Source organism: Palaemon carinicauda, chromosome 38, assembly GCF_036898095.1.
Source record: "Palaemon carinicauda isolate YSFRI2023 chromosome 38, ASM3689809v2, whole genome shotgun sequence".
NCBI classification, from domain to species: Eukaryota; Metazoa; Arthropoda; class Malacostraca; order Decapoda; family Palaemonidae; genus Palaemon; species Palaemon carinicauda.
In genome coordinates, this window is record NC_090762.1 from 59,264,926 (window position 1) to 59,282,462 (window position 17,537).

The following is a 17,537-nucleotide window of genomic DNA, read 5'->3' on the forward strand; positions in this document are numbered from 1 at the left end:
TGTTGACCATCGAGATACGCAAACCCTTTTACTACGTTAGGGTATCCCCCTTTTAAAGGGGTGTTTATATATATATATATATATATATATATATATATATATATATATATATATATATATATGTATATATATATATATACATATGTGTGTGTGTATATATATATATATGTGTGTGTGTATATATATATATATATATATATATATATATATATATATATAAATATATATAAAAACACCCACACGCACAACTAAATACTGACGACTTTACTCATTGCTTAGGCACAATTTATTCCATTGCAGGACTGTCTCTTGAAACTTTCCGCTTACAGGCCTCATTCTGGATTAAATAGCTGAAGGATGAATGTGTCAGTGACTACACTGTGTTTCTTATCTACAGTTGCCCATATTTAGAGAAATTGAGCATTTGACAAAATATATGCAGCTGTAAACCCATATGTCAAAACATCAAAATGATTGCCAACCGGCTTTTTCTAATAAGAATATTATTTAACATTTGATTCAAAACGTCAAATTCATATATGGAAGTGTTTCACTATTGTGGCTACTTGTTCAATTGCTCCAATCTTGACACACAACAATTATATAACACGTTGACGTTTACATTTATGTTAACATGTAGGCCTACGTATTTATTCAATTTTATTCAATCATTTTATTATTCGCCAGCATGAATCTGATTATTTGGAATCTCCTAGTATGACAATGGTAATTAAATCATCAAGAACGAATAAAGTAGGCATCGGTCTGCAAAATTCTCTTCATAGTCAGTTAAACTGTACTGCCATCTACCGTTCGTTCGACAAAAATTAACCAGAGTGCCCTTGCGGGAAGGAGTACACCCAACTGCTTTATCCTTGGCTTCCAAGTTCCAACTCGCAATTCTATGTTAGAATATCTCGCGGACTCTCGTAGTCATTAAGTGTTGTTGTGTTGTGTTAACGTGAAGTTACCGAAAGCTAATTAGTTTTTGTGGTTGGGCACTTGTTAATATAGAACGTTTTATTGGTAAGGAAGTATTGATATTTTTTAACCAAATTATAAACATGGTTCTCTCTTTCAGTTGATGCTTCGAATTATCGTTTCATTGATTTCAGCATAATGTGTTCTGAAAAGTATATAATAAATTTTCATGTCGTTTGACAACTTTTTGAAACTATTTCTGATAACTTTTATATATGACGGTCAGAATTTTTCATTCCCTAATATTTTGAAGCAATTTTCTTTGTCTTGATTATTGATAGTTTTCTTGTCTCGACTTTAGTTACTTAATTGTTAACGGCTGTCCTTGGTTGTTATGGCGTCTTTACTATATTGAGGATAAGTCTTCATAGTGTTTTACTATTTTGAAAATCTATGGTGTTCTGTTAAACTTTACTACTTTTAAAAATATAAATGGCGTTGGATGTTGTCAATATAAAATTCTTATACTTCCTCTTTAATTAAGAATGTTGTTGCTGCTTGTTTGCCTTTTATTTTTGTAAAGTTTCAACTGTTATTGGTGGTCTTTGTTTTAATATTTTGTTAATGACGTTGAATTTTCTAATCTGTCCTAAGCTTTTAATGAATTCTCAAGTGTGAACTGTTTTATTTGTTTACACTTTATAAATAAACCTTCCCTTTAGAAATTTGGATGTCTACAATCTTTTAGAACCTTTTAGAATCTTTCTTGATCTTAACTGCTTGAAAGTATAAATTTTTTAATGGTCTTTTATTAATTTATCTTAAAGTTGCCAAACTCGATTTTGTTAACGTTGTTCATTTTGAACTTTAATAATTTTGAAGGGTTTTTAATTATAATTTTAGTTTTAAAATTGCATCCTGAAACACAAACATCCTTACTAAGAGAATTTTTTAAAGATTTTTCATTTTTTAGGGGGGAGGTGTGCAAAGCAAATTAGTAGATACTGGTTTGTTAAGCGATAGTTCACTCTGCTTAAAATTTAACCTTTTCCTTTTCTGGTAAGTGGTAGGCTACATGTCCTGCGCGTGATTTCCTAAGTGCATTTGACTTTGTTTACCTTTCAGATTGTTTAATATACTTTTAAGTAAACCCGAATCTATTGATTTACCTTATTAGAAGCTGCTGAATTCTGAAACACAGGCGCCAAGTACGCTTGGAATTTATACCGTACCTTTAATTTGATAAGAGTTATACCAACAATGCATTGCCTAAAAACAGCAACACTTTCTGGCATTCATTGGCAAATATATCCGTAATCATTGATTTCCTGTTGATTTCGGACAGTTTAAAGTAATCAATTCTATCGATAATCTCAATTACATATTAAATTAACGGCCTAAATATCCGTTGTTGGCTGAAACTCTGAAATAAGTTTTTCCTAAATTTCAATGATTTTGATTCATAAATTTACTGATATTTAATTATTTTCAGATTTGTGGCCCTGTTGACCATCTTGATCATAGCAGAATTTAAAAGTTGAGAGCAGTCACAATTACGAGGTGTGTATATTGAACATTTTTGTGTATCCCAATAGTGTGAGCCCATAAGGGGGCCAGTTCCTCTGATGTGTGGCGTTAATCCTTTTGGCTTACGGTGAACATTTGTTTACTCTACGCCAAAAGGGAATCTCGCAAAAATACCATGAAAATTAAAATTTAAGTGGAGTAACTTTCCAACTTTTGAAATGTAACTTCCAGTATATTTTTTCTGTAATCAATATTATGTAATGAAACCTAACTTTAGTAACCAAATTAGGTTGTGTTGTAAAATTGATATTTTCATTACTAATATTTATCTTAAAAAAACCATGATATTGGCTGCAGTGTTTGAGTTCTCGAGTTTTGTCAATCGGCAGAAAAATCTAGAAGGTAGACTAGAAGCTTTTGTTGATTCTTTATTCCTGTAAAATATCACAAGTTATATTTTCATAACGAAGTAAGATAAAGTGCCTTACCGTATGTATTTTAACATAATTTTTCACTTCTTGACAGAACCTGGTCTACGCCGGAGAATGATCCAAAAAGCCTCTTCTACTCCGATCGCAATTATTGGAAGGCTTCTCGTGAGGCTAAACGTGTTCTGCTGACGCAACATTGGCAGGGTTTGATTCATACCCCTAGTGATCCATTAGTTACCCTAGACTGCTCTGATAAATTTGCTCACCATAAACTGCCTGAATTATTGTTTTCTACTCAATTGGTCCGGTTTTTCTTCTGGATACTCAAAACTACAGATGTCGAATACTGAATCTTTGCGGTTTCTTGCAAGTTACTACTGTCACAGTAAGTTAGTGTTTACCGTACGATATCTGTGGTTGATTGTTTTGATACAATGTAATTCCTTTATGTATGTTTATGTACTGATCAGACTAAAATAATAGTAAGTTCCATTGATTTGAAACTCTGAATGCTGGATAAAAATTTGCTACAAAGAGCAGTGTTGTGCGAAAGGTATTGAAGCGAAAAGAACGAAGAGGCTATTTTCTTCAATTCATAGCTTAACATTTGGGTGTTTAGCAATTCATTAAAACAAAATTTAGTGGTTCTTCTTCTGTATAAGATTGAAAGCAAAAAAATTGAATTATTTAAGCAGATTGCTGTAATTTTATGGCCAGAAAAGCAGATTGCCATAATATATCAACGTAGCAATTTAGAGAAATGTTGCTACTAGTCGCTTCTTCAAATTATAACTCGTCTACACTAATACAGTAGGGTAAGAAACTTATTCATTGTGTAAGGAAAATTTTCTGTATGGGGAAAATCTTAATTGATCAGTATCAGTGGCTTTGCGAGATCGTTTGAAGATTGCGCCAGACTTGTGGGGAGTGGTGGATAATTCACGAACTGCTATGGTTGTCTCAGGGTTGTCTTAAAACTAAAATAATTCTGAAACTGGCGTTTGGCCTGTATGGAGTTGCTTGTGGCTTTAACCCTGTTATATGAAATTCTAGACCCAAGATGTATAAATGAAAAAGAGCACTTAGAGAATTCCTAATATATAGATTTAGAAAGCTCGTCAGCTTTTATTGGGTTTTGAAACTATTTTCTCCATGGGCAGTGCGAAAAAACAGTAATTTACTGCTTTGATTCGGACTTTGGTGTATAATTTGACACAAGAGACCTTCATAGTGGTCCCAACAGTTTTCTCTGACGATTGTAATTTTGAAATATTCAGAAAGTATAGCTTTGTCAGTCATTGGTTTTTAAGTTTATATACTAGCTGTAACTCGGGACAGATATTATGAGGTCGGCATTGTCCCTCGATGTCTTGCTATTAAGCAGTTCACTGTAATGTTGCTAAATTTAACAGCATAAATCATAAGTTGTCTTTCTTCAATTGTAGATATTGCAATGGTATTTGGCAGTTACTATGTTTCCCAACAAACCCTGAAATTTTAATTTGGCTATATGAATTATTCTAGGAACACTTTAATCCATCAGCAAAAAATAACCATTCAACCCATACTAAAATAAAAGTTAACTGTGGCTATTCTATGGCATATATCAACACAAAGATTGGTATGGGCAAAGTAAATATTCATCCAATAAAACAATGAAGATTCCATATAGATATGTGAAGAATTCTAAAAGTAATTTATGGCGCCGCCAAATATTGGCCCCTCGCAGTTATCGATAGATAGCTACTGTGATTTCTCTATGGCAAGTATCAATACGAAAATTGGTATGAATGTAGTGCGTATAACACCCATCAAACTCGATGAAAATCATTTGGATATCTGTAAAACTCTGGGTATCTAAAACTGATGAGTTTGCTGCTGCTCACCGATTTTTCAGCTGAAAATAGTCACATTATTATTATTATTATTATTATTATTATTATTATTACATGCTAAGCTACAACCCTAGTTAGAAAAGCAGGATGCTATAAGCCCTGGGGCTCCAACAGAGAAAATAGCCCAGTGAGAAAAGGAAACAAGGAAAAATAAAATATTTTAAGCACAGTAACAATATTACAATAAATATTTCCTTTGTAAACTATGAAAAAATTTAACAAAAGAAGAAAAATGAGATCGAAGTGTGCCAAAGTGTACCCTCAAGCAAGAGAACTCTAACCCAAGACAGTGGAAGGCCATAGTACAGAGGCTATGGCACTATCCAAGACTAGAGAACAATGGTTTGATTTCGGAGTGTCCTTCTCCTAGAAGAGCTGCTTACCATAGCTAAAGAGTCTCTTCTATCCTTACCAAGAGGAAAGTGGCTACTGAACAATGGCATTGCAGTAGTTAATCCCTTGAGAGAAGTAGAATTGTTTGGTAATCTCGGTGTTGTCAGGTGTATGAGGACAGAGGAGAATATGTAAAGAATAGGCCAGACTATTCGGTGTGTGTAGGCAAAGGGAAAAAATGAGCCGTAACGAGAGAGAGGGATCCAATGTATTACTCTCAGGCCAGTTAAAGGACCCCATAACTCTAGCGGTAGTATTTGGGTGAGATTTGTTCGCGAAAATGTTGGCATTTCATATAAGGTCACTCGCTTCGTTCGTTCGTACTTGGCTTTGGAGTATTAAAAGTTCAACAATCTTGAGGTATCCATAAGACTAGGCAGTGGCTGATGGGTAATTATCGTTAATAATTCATCCTGAAGAAACTAAATTATCTTGTATTGAATAGGACTCTATCAAGAGACCTCGTGGTTCAAGCTAATTAATTGTAAATAATATACATAAATTTCGTAAGTCTTTGGAAATAAGATTCCATTGCATTACTGTCCCGCCAATTTGGAAAGTTATAACTATCCTTGTGCTATAAGCCAAGCTATGGAGTTATATGGACTTAGCGTAAAGTTGATTTAAATTAATTCACATTAGTAAAGTCGGCTTAATGAGATCAACTGGGAAAGATTGCTAAAAAAATATAAAATGGCTTATGCTTACGTTCCACGTGTATTTGGATATACTGTGGGAATTATAATTGTCCGATATTTCATGGTCAGTTAGAATATACCGAAGTGCTGTAGATGTCAAGTTCAGAAAAAGGAAAAAATAGCCTGCAAGTATTGAGGATTAACAATTTTATAATTCCTGAAGCGTTACCTGGTGGACACGTTACCGATGCATTCCAGACATGGGACCACAAGCTTAATCTATATGGGAAAATGGGGGGCTTGCTGTTGTACAGTACCTAAATGGTCGATCGAATAGGCATACCGAACTAGAAATTTTGTCCAATGTAGTGAGAAGTTAATCTAAATATGGAAACATGGCAGGCATTATGGTATTTAGGCATCTGTACTTGATATTTGCACCATCTTTTTCTTCCTAATCACCTATAACTTGATATAAGTAAGCTTTGAATTATGTATTAATTCAAATTGAAGTTTTGTATACGGTGGGGGAAGGATGTGATGAACAGGAACTTGTAAAAATATGTTCTGACGAACCTCCTAGATCAGCAGTCAAGTATGTTCTCGATATTAGTTGAATAATTCAGAAATAGCAATTAGAGATACGCGAGTTTATTTGTATATATGAACGCTGGCAGGCGAAATATTCATGATTATTAAGGGGTTAAACCGGGTTCAAGAATCGAAAAAAAAAAAAATATATTTGATGTAGTAAATTATTTGGTCTCGTAACCATCAAGATATTGACATATCGGTAAAACCATAAATAAAATAGATATGTTATAAGTAGATGATATTGCAGCGCGGTAACTTGCTCGTACACACAAGTACTTGAAAACAAGCAAAAAAGTAGCATAACTATTAAGTAAGGGGAATGGGACCTTCATGCTGTTTCAACGATGTATGGAGCAGTTGCCGAATCATCTGTGCATATAAGTGTATAAGTGTATCTCTTAATGAACACACTCATGCTTGCTGGGTAAAGCAATTGTTACCTGGTTCGTGCTGACGTTTCGAAAAATAGCATTAAATCGCACTGTGCACAATTTCGTTATGCCAAAGGTGATAAAAGTCTGTTGCCAAAAATAGAGCGGACGTCCTCTGAAATAGAAAGCTGTTAGTTTGGAAACATAAGAAAGGTTCTTGGAGTTACTCAGCCGTGAAATTGATATTTGCTCTTTATTCAGAGCTCGGCGTAAAATCCCGATCTGACACGAAGCTATCAATATGTGTTCCTATTTTCCCAGTCGTATTGACAATGGCCATTCGACTCCCAGCGGCGAGAAAAACTCAAAAGGAGAGAGAATAAATAGCGAAATAACGTAAAAGATTATGGAGAACTTCGAAGGAAGTGGGAACGGGTTGTATGTCAGATGGAAAGGGAAAAAAGATACATTAATACTCAGGGTAGGTGCAACGAACTAGAAGCGAGATTTCAGAAGATTCGGTGCCATTTGTTTTAGATTTGCCATTATTTTTCAAACGGAATTGATTAGATTACAGAAATCCAGCAATGGTATTTTTATATACATATGTATGTTTAATATGTATGTACTGTATACATATACATACACATAAGTATTTTACATGCATATATATGTATATATATTTATATAGTGTATAAATGTGTATATATATGTATATGTCTGTATATATTTATATATATATATATATAATGTGTGTATATATATGTATATATATATGATAAATTTTACACATTTAGATGTGTTTTTCTATATTCAAATAAGCCATTTATTTTTAATACAGTAATGTCTGGATTCTCTTAACGACCTAGGGATCAGAGCCCCAGGCGAAATCACACAAAGACAAGAGCTTGTGACCGGCCGGGAATCGAACCCTGGTCCGGAAAACTTGTGTATATATGTGTATATATATATATATATATATATGTGTGTGTATATATATATATATATATATATACAGTATATATGTATATATTATATATATATATATATATATATATTCATACATGTATATTGAGAGAGATGTACCCCCTGAACATTTTATACTAACGTCCATTGTTATATGAGAATCGGTAAATCTTATTGATAAGGAAGAACGAGAAAGGACAGGCTAACATCATTTAAAAGCTTCATCATGATAACTCGGGCGTGGGGGCAGGGGTAAACATGTCGTGTACCAAAGAATCTATTGAGTTTACAATTATGCATTGATTATGATCAATAAGGAAACTTATTCATTCCCTAATTAATAACTTTCACATTTTTCAGTAGTTGTAGGCAAAAGTAACAATTTTCAGTTTTTCCCGTTATTTCTGGTTTTTCTTTTTTGAGAATCCTTGTGATGATAGTTTTATACGAATTGCACAATTTTGGGTCCTAAGCATATTAATGATACCGACGAGCAAAGTTACGTACGTATATAAAAAGTTTTTATTTATACTTTATATAAGAGAGAGAGAGAGAGAGAGAGAGAGAGAGAGAGAGAGAGAGAGAGAGACTTTCTCGCTTTTTGTGGCAATGAAATATATCGCAACTTATAGTAAATTGAAGAGAAGCTTGCAACATATGATATAAAAATCAGAAAAAGACAAATCGCTCTAGAGAGACAAATCAACAAAGTACCCATAAGAGGCTCGCCCGAGATTATGAACATAAGTCAGCCCAACGAGTTTTAAGTTTAGACTCTCTCTCTCTCTCTCTCTCTCTCTCTCTCTCTCTCTCTCTCTCTCTCTGCCTTTAGAAGGAGCCATGAAACTCGTTTGGGTACGAAATAGTTACCGTACTACCTGCCGGTACGAAAAGGATACACTCATTACGTAAAGGACAAGCTTCTCCACCTGGGTATGGTACGATCTTCTTCTTCTTCTTCTTCTTCTTCATACAGAAGTTTTTTTTTTTTTATTAGGGAGCTATTCAATTGATATAAGGCCAGGTTTGTGACTTCCTAAAGATTTCATAGCTGAATGGAGCTGAATTCTTCGTTACTTGTGTTGAGGCACTTAGTACGTTTTCCTTTACTATTTCCTTTAAAAATATATCCAAAATTATAATTATGGAGAAAATATCTGTACATAGTTTATTTAAAGAATGTATTTATCAGTTTTGCCTGAAATAGTCCGCATATATAGAACTTAGTGTTGTGGTGGCCGATGTGGTAACATCCCTGACTGGTGAACGCGAGACTGGGGTTGTAGTACTACTAAAACTCGTTTCTTTGGTCGCTGCAACCTCACCATCTTTTTGAGCTAAGGATTGGGGGTTTGTGGGAGCCCATAGGACTATCTGCTGAGTCATCAGCAGCCATTGCCTGACCCTCCTTGGTTCTAGGTGGAGAGGGGGCTTGGACGCTGATCATATGTATATATGGTGAGTATCTAGGGAATTGTCATGCTCGATAGCGCAATGTCACTGTCCCTTGTCTCTGGCATTCATAACCGGGTGATAATGTAATGAGAACTTATGCAAATTAGATTTAAGCAGCCAGTCATAATAGAAATTTGTATCTTGTGAAACTAAATGTAAAGTTGACATTTGTTTAGTTCAAAGGAAACAGTATTAAGAAGTGTTCTATTATAGTGTTTTAAAAGTGTTGTTGAATAAACCTAGAATCAGCCTGTCCACTATGGAATATTTTCGAAATTATTTTGAAATGAAAAGGACAATATACGTATCTTTTTTAATATGATGTAATTTTTTAATGGTTTGTAAAATAGCAAGTGAAAATTGCCAACAGTTAAGGGTAAATGCACGCATTATGACATTACCTTGTTAGCTAACGACTCTTTAGCTACGGTAAGCAACTCTTCTAGGAGGAAACTTCCAAAATCAAATAATTGTTGTTTAGCCTTGGGTAGTGCCATAGCCTCTGTACCATGGTCTTCCACTGCCTTGGGGTAGAGTTTTTGAGGGTGTAATCAGGCACACTATTCTATCTTATTTTTCTCCAGGTATTTTTTTTAATTTTTATATTTTATATATGGAAGATTTATTTTCATATTGTTGTTGTTTTTACAATATTTAATTTAATTGTTCATAACTTCTCTTGTAGTTTGTTTGTTTTCTTTTATTTCCTTTATTCACTGTGCTATTTTTCCCTGTTGGAGCCCTTAAACTTATAGCATCCTGATTTTCCCACTAGAGTTGTAGGTTAGCTAATAATAATAATAATAATAATAATAATAATAATAATAATAATAATAATGAAAAGAAAAAAGAATAAATCGACTTTTATTGAAAGTATTAAATCCAAGGGATAGCTATAGTGAACACACTGGCATTATTTAGATTGAAACTACTAGTCTTAGGCGTATGATAACTTCTTTTCTGATAACGTGCTGCTGAAGGAGTTGTTCTTAAATCGTGTAAATAGGCTTTTCATGCCTCTTGGTGACCCAGAATCCTGACATTGCGAAAGTAATTTTTGTATCTATAGTGAATAGCGCAGGCCTACAATAGAGTTGTAGACCTTTAGTTATTTTCTTTTTCCTCTGCTCTCCCACCATTGGGTGTAAGGGATTCCGCAGAATATTAATAAGACTAATAATTGAGAGGAATTTTACTAAAGAAAAAAATCAAACAAAACCTGAAAGAAAATTCCTGTTCATTCACTTCCTGAAGTAGATGCAGACGAAAAAAATTGACCCTGAGTGAACTGTGATTCTTTTTAGTTACTTGCGCAAGCACGTGTGTGTGTGCAAGAGAGAGAGAGAGAGAGAGAGAGAGAGAGAGAGAGAGAGAGAGAGAGAGAGAGAGAGAGAGAGAGAGAAGAAAAGTATGGATATCTCGATCCAAAGGAGCTGTGTAAAAAGAAGACTTGAGCTATCAGAGTTTTGACTATATTATTTTGCTATGATTAAACATTTAATTCAATTTTTTCCATTTTCATAACTATTAATTCTTAAAATCTGCAAATGCCTGGATACTGATTCCGTTTGCTTACGGACTTTATGATTTTTTGTTTTGTTTTTACCAAACTTTAACCCCGACCTAGATTTTCCTCGTGTTCGGCAATTTGTACAGTAGTATCATTGCTTATGAAAAAGTTTCATTAATTGATCGACTTTTATCTGGTGCCATAACTAAATTAGGCCAAGTAAACAGAACGAAGAAATTGTCTGACGATGCTTTTTTCATGTTTTGTAAAACAGAGTACAAGCTATGTCTTCCGTACTAAATTGGTTCTTAATTTATTTAAAGATATGATCATCGATGCTAACGTAACCCTCCTGCACAGAGGCGGATCCATACGTAAAAAAAAAGTATGACGAAATTACTTTTAAGTCTTTCGCTTTAAGACGCCCCGGAGCCCGGTCAACCGAGCCCTCGTCTTCGGAACAACTTTTGAGTCGTGCCTTTACGTCCATTGATGTCCGGGATCCCAAGAACACGCAGAGGGTGGACACGGCCCCACTATGCAAATTATGTATAGTGCCCGTACCTGCTGCTGTTGCTGCTGCTGTTCAACCTCCAAAATCCGGATTTGGTGGACCATGCCAGTTCGACCTGATCGTTCAGTTGCACTGACTGGAGAAACCGACCCACCGGCCGATCTGGTTAGCTTAGTGGGCAGACGATCATGTTTCTGGCGTTTAGTCATAATCTAGTTCTTCGTAAGCGATAGCTAATAAACGAATAGCATGAACAGATGTAATTAAAGATCTTTTTTTAGTTTTAGTGCGTAAATATTAGATATTTTTCCAAAGGCAGCGAGACTCCGGGTATTGGATAACTTCGCATGTAAATGATATATCACCGTTAGTGAGAAGTGGTTTTTGCCGATGAATGACATAATGACAATTAAAGGTCAAATGAATCAAGATTTAGATTAAGTTTCACGAATACTCATCCGTTTTGTTCTGCCTGGGAATTGCAGATCGGTTTGTTGATCTCTCTCTCTCTCTCTCTCTCTCTCTCTCTCTCTCTCTCTCTCTCTCTCAAATTGAATTATGATAAACGTAAGTAATGGTTCAAGCTAAAAGAAAACCCTTAAGTACTCTTCAGACCATAAAATTTTTCATCATTATTCGCTCTAATTTTCCTCCGAGTACCGACAGGAAGAGCTATTTTTGAGAATACGGTACTATACGTCGGTGACATTAAATATGCATAGGAAGAGATTCAGTACAGATGGAATATACTTCAGATTAAGAATGTAGTGGTGAATATCTTTATTTTTAGCTATAATAAGAGATTTGCACAAAATCAGAAGTAAACTGCATCAGGATGGTAGAGTAGAAATGGGTAATTTCTTTGTTTTTTTACAAATACTGATCGAAAAAAAAAAATCTACTTTTAGGTATGGTTTAATATGTTTACATTTTCCTGTAATTTGTATTTCAAATGCGCAAAGAGCTTCTTTATCTTCCTCTCCAACACTCGTATGCTATCCTACTATGAGATTCAGGGCCTCTGTAACACGGTTTTTTGGACTTTGCTCCTTATCAATGCATCGGATGTAGCTGAAAGTTGACATATGTATATTTTATAACCACACACAAATTTTGTCAGCATTATCAATAACCTAAACCCGATAGTTTTAATTTTTATAGAGTAAAAATGATCTAGCCGACGCCATGGCCAGTGATAACGAGCCAAGAGTCGAAAACATTCATTACGTAAGCAATGTAAACACCTTTTGACAAAATTTTGCCCCGCCCATCCACCGGACACCCATTCACCTTCTTCCATCGGCTCTGGAACCCATAACAGTCAAGAATGGCTAGCAGGATTTGGAATTGCCTCCATGGTTGCAAAACTGCATTTGTCTTACGACTTGCAACTTTATACAGTCAAGAGAAAGCCCGTGGCCATATTTACTATAGCCTGAATAGGTAATCATTCAGTTTCTAGTTTAAATCCAATGTTTATGGTCTGATTTGTATTTAGCGAAACATGATTATAATACTTGTAATGTCACTCAGGCTTTTGAACATTTTCATTAACTATTCACTATGCCACCAAGAGAGAGAGAGAGAGAGAAAGGGAGAGATTGTATGTAAACAGTCTTGATATAACTATTTTTGTTAAAATAAGAATATTGTGCTAAACTCTCCATTAGACCAATGGATCATCCGATATAATTTGTTTTTCTTCTTCTTAGGCCGTACGACCGTGTTGGCTATGTTTTGGGCATGACTGCATTTTGTAAATAAATCATGAATAGTTTTAGGAATTTTATTTGTACATCTTACGGGAATTTATAGAAGTAAAGTGAACATAATTCATTTATCCTTTAAAATAATTACTACATGTAGCAAAACAAATAGTAGTAAAGATGATAATGCAATGAAGGAATGATACCAAACTTTATCTTTAGCTTCAACATCGGCAATAACATACCCAGTTGCCATAAATTTGTCAGCTTAATGAAATAGCCTATCATCTAATGTTAAACTTAATTTCTGAGGAGTCCATGGCTTATTGCACAGTGAAAAAACATAACAAAGACTTTATGAATGGCGGAACGATACATAAATGTGGGTGGGGTATCTCTGCTAGCGTAGTAATACTACTTTAGCAGTAAAGCCGCAACAGTAGTATACATGAATTAAACGTTTAGGCCAACTGCTGGGATCCTTGAGGATCATTTAGCACTTATTACAACTACCCGAGAAATAAGTTTTTATAGCCAGAATTTAAATTTTCTGCTCCAACAATGCCCATGTATAGCCTTCAGTGTTATCCTGAATGATAACGAGGCTAAAGTGGGTGGAGCCTCATGAAGTCATCATTCTGACGATAATTATTGGTGAAGGTTTAAAGCCAAAATACGGTACCGGCTATTTTTTTTTTCCAGTAAATAGGTCGGTAGATAGACAATAAATAAAAATTGCTTGACATTGGATACAGCAGTTATCAAATCAAGCTTGTCTACTACGTTTTTGAAAATTACCAACTATTCCCTACACCTTGTCAATCTGATTGTGACCTATAAAGTAGACTGTAATTTCTTAGGAAACTTATTTTGGGAGTTGGACTAATAATCAAAGTGTTTTTGTATTTATTTACATATTTTGTTAGTTTGTTCATTATGACAATTATTAGTGGAGAGGTTTCAGAGTTCATAAAGGTGTACTGTTTTGCTTTTATTTAAACTTTTGTGTCATTGTTGGCAGAGGTATAGCCTTCGTTACGTATAGCCAATCATCGATCGAGAAAGAGGGAAGAAATGCCGACATAAGTTACGTAACGAGTGCGTTCGAAACCTTTTCTCTGAATAAGTTGGCCCGTCTTCAAAAAACGTCACTTTTACACTATAAGTACCAAATTTATTCAACCTACGTAATGCAGAATATAGTCAAAATTTATGTGTAGATATAATGTGCATTCTGAAGAAGTGTTATATTTATGAAATTCATAGATAAAAAATTATTGCGAAAAAACCGTGTTACAGAGGCTCTGAATCTCATAGTAGTCTAGCTAGTATAGTAGTAGTCATTGAAAAACACAAGCCTTGGTTAAGGTGCAGAAGCCCTTCGTTGAAGAGCCTAAATAATAAAGAAGACATTATTATTATTATTATTATTATTATTATTATTATTATTATTAATTGCTAAGCTACAACCCTAGTTGGAAAAGCATGATGCTGTAAGTCCGAAGGCTCCAACAGGGAAAATAGTGACATGAGGAAAGGAAATAAGGAAAAGACACGAGAATTAATTAACAATCAAATAAAATATTTCAAGAACAGTAATAACATTAGAATATATCTTTCGTATATAAACTATAAAAAACTTTAAAAAACACGAGGAAGAGAAATAAGATTGAATAGTGTGCCCGAGTGTACCCTCAAGTAAGAGAACTCTACTCAAAGACAGTGAAAGATCATGGTATAGAGGCTATGGCACTATTGAAGATCTGATTTTTGGGATGTCCCACTCTTTATTAGTCTGCGGCGCTTTATCTTTTGAATATTTGAAAATTCCTGTCATCCAGCCCAACAATTCTATATAGAGCTTCTGCGTATCCCGATCGAGCTGATAATAACTATTTTAAAAAAAGAACTTTAATCAGGAGGTACTGGGTTCATGTGTTAAAAATCCTTACCCTAAGTACCCTTCGCTTGCAGAACATGTCAAAGGAGGTGTAAGTTTAATACCTTGAGGGCGACCACAAAAAAGTCGTCAGTAATACTCTTATGGCGATTGCAGATTTAGTGTGGCATGCGTGCAACAGGGTCGAATTATTGTTGATTTATTTATACAAAGCAACAACCATCACACTGAGGCCCTTGGCAAGATTCGTGGAAAGCATTATTTACCAATAACCATCAAGTTTACTAATAGCGGAACAGTCGAATTCAGAGGCAAAATATAGCGTATGAGAGAGAGAGAGAGAGAGAGAGAGAGAGAGAGAGAGAGAGAGAGAGAGAGAGAGAGAGAGAGAGAGAGAGTGTGTGTGTCAGTTCGTTTCGCTGACACTTCCTAATTATTATTGTAACACCAAGCATTGAAGCTGGAAGGAATTAAAGCCTGTTCAAGGTTTACGTGTTACTGTCCTTATTAAATCTCTACAATCACTCATGATATAGGCAATGTTAGTATCAATAATGATACTATCAACGACGACGAAATAACTCCCTGTTGTCTATAATCCTTGATAGAAATCCTGTTTAGGATTTAACTGAGAAAGAGATGCTTTGTATTTAGCGAACTTGATAAGCTTTTTTATCTGATGCACTGCATAGATAAGTACACAACTACATCCACTGGAATTCTCAATGTGCTTCTTTAAAGTTTGATAATGATATTGCTCGAAATTTTAGAACACTTAATCAAAGAATTAGGCTGTTGATAATCTCTCTCATTTCCCGATACCAATTCTCATCATACCTAGTCATTCTTTCGAGAGATAATTATTGTATCTTAAATCTAGGACATTTTGAGGTATCATTCCTTACTACAAATAGATATCAAATCCGTTCATCTGCTTTGTGATTCTTGTTGAAGTATGTTGAAAATATCTAAACCTTCCCTTGTCATTCTAAGTTGTGTTTCATGGTTTCGTTCTATTGTACCCTTTTGTTCATCTTTATTTGTGACCTTCATAGCCCGTCTTTTCCTTCCAAGTTATAGGCAGATCATTCTAATCTTTACAGATCGCTTATCTTTCCTTCTCTGCTCGCTTCAGATGCATTTTCTCTACCAAGATTCTACTTTTGGGATTCTGTTAATGCGGACGAGAATAGCATCTAGTAATCTTCTTAGGGGGATAAAAGGTACCAAGCTGTTTTATTCTTTTCAACTCGTTCAAGAAAATTTAGTTTCTTGCACACATTTTTCATTTAACATCTCGATATGCTCGAGATCTTGGAGATTGAACATCTTGGATCTTTTAACATTTTAGAATTCAAAGTAGCATCAAGCAATAGAAAGATTATGCCACGTGTCAAACGTCTGGGTTGGAAATAGCCAGGTCAGGTGACTATTCGTATTACATATTCCTTTTAATAGCTAATTGCGCTTGAATGGGGAAGGACCAGTGTCCCGCTGAGAGACTGTGTATACTGTATTCCTTAGACACCTAATATGCTTCATTCGGCGATTTTTCCAGATTATATGTTCATGTATCTTTACATGGAATACTTTTATCCTACTTATTATTTTATTTTTTATTTTTTTTTGGCTGATAGGGATAGATAAATTTACAATAATGACCTAAGTCATGCATCCAGATATGATGCCCTTCCTAGTGCATTGCAAAATTAGTCTCCATTCAACTAAATTAGTTCCTCGGTCATACATTTCCTTACCTATAACATGAAAGTTATTAATGAAGGCTAACCAGATTGATAAGTACCTTAAATGTCTCTGCGTACCATATGTTTTTACTGGTACTTATTAGAAATAACAGGAAATCCACAGCTAAGCAGATTAAGGCTTTCATACTATTCCATGAATGTTATATGAAAATCTTTAACTGGACGGGATTCCAGCTTGATAAAGTCATCACACTTGACTGGGTCCTCACGAAGCCTATATAAAAAGGCACGTTTCTTTATAGTAGTATCGAGGACCAACCAAAATATTTGAGGCTTTTTTACCTCTATTTTTAGGTGCCATACTTCTAGCATTAGAGGTTCTTTGACTTCTATTTTAAGGTGCCTTACCTCTCGCATCAGACGTTCTTTGACCTCTAATTTTGAGGGGACATACTTCTAGGATTAATTGTTCTTGAACCTCTCATTTTAAGTTGCCTTACCTTTAGCATTAGGGGCTCTTTGACTTCTATTTTGAGGGGCCATACTTCTAACATTAATTGTTCTTGGACCTCTTATTTTAAGGTGCCTTACCTTTAGCATTAGGGGCTCTTCGACCTCTATTTTAAGGTGCCATACCTCTAGCATTAGAGGCTATTTGACCTCTATTTTGAGGTGCATACTTCTGGCATTAGAGGCTCTTTGACCTCTATTTTGAGGTGCCTTACCTCTAGCATTAGAGTTTTTTTTTTACCCCTGTTTTGAGGTGCTATACTTCTAACATTAGGGGCCATTTGACCTCTTTTGAGGTGCCATACTTCTAGCATTAGAGATTCTTAAACCTCTCTTTTGATGTGCTATACTTCTAGCATTAGAGGTTCTTTGACCCCTTTTTTGACGTGCCTTACCTATAGTATTGGATTTTTTTTACCTCCGTTTTGAGGTGCTATACATCTAACATTAGGGGCTATTTGACCTCTCTTTTGAGGTGCCATACTTCCAGCATTAGAGGT

At 34.9% G+C, this 17,537-nt stretch overlaps 1 long non-coding RNA gene across 2 annotated transcripts in view; it reads left to right on the forward strand.

The window, feature by feature from the left end:
* The first annotated feature begins 928 nt into the window (after positions 1 to 928).
* The window catches only part of LOC137630656 (uncharacterized), a 334,961-nt gene continuing 318,352 nt past the window's right edge, over positions 929 to 17,537 (forward strand). Inside the window, exons 1-3 of one of the 2 annotated variants that reach the window (XR_011041752.1) lie at positions 929 to 1,026; positions 2,414 to 2,481; positions 2,974 to 3,264. This is a non-coding gene — a long non-coding RNA (uncharacterized lncRNA). Of the gene's footprint in view, positions 1,027 to 2,413; positions 2,482 to 2,973; positions 4,733 to 17,537 lie in introns of those variants that run through there. The other variant, XR_011041751.1, reaches the window with a different exon arrangement.